Genomic DNA, 539 nt, shown 5'->3' with positions numbered 1-539 from the left:
CATGCTTCGTCGGACCCGGAGCGATACGCGAGCTATTTTAGCCGGCAGTTCACACTGCATCCTCCGGTGGACAAAGCCAAGCGTCAAGTGACCAGAAGGCGGCACAAACTGCCAATAACTTGTGCCCCCCTTGCTTTCACTTGCGGTGAAGTTCAGGTGGCCATCGGGAAGGCGAAAGCCTCCAAAGCCATGGGTCCCGACGGGTTATGCATGCTGACGCTGAAAAATTTGGGTCCTTCGGGGGTAGCGTACCTAACGGGGGTCCTCAATTTGTCTATGGCCACTCTCATCATCCCAGACATCTGGAAGGTGGGGAGAGTGGTCCCACTGTTCAAACCGGGGAAACCTGCCAACATAGGAGATTCTTATCGTCCAATAACACTACTTTCCCCGGTAGCGAATACACTCGAGGCCTTGCTACTCGCGTACTTAACAAACCACCTGACCCCAGCGAAGCATCAGCATGGTTTCCGTAAAGTGCACAGTACAACAACAGCACTTAACGCCATAAACACTCAGATAACTCGTGGCCTTAACCG

The sequence above is a fragment of the Rhagoletis zephyria genome, unplaced genomic scaffold (assembly GCF_001687245.7).
Source record: "Rhagoletis zephyria isolate East Lansing unplaced genomic scaffold, Rhagoletis_zephyria_1.1 Rzeph_scaffold_00487, whole genome shotgun sequence".
Classification (NCBI taxonomy): domain Eukaryota; kingdom Metazoa; phylum Arthropoda; class Insecta; order Diptera; family Tephritidae; genus Rhagoletis; species Rhagoletis zephyria.
This window is presented reverse-complemented; position numbering follows the sequence as displayed.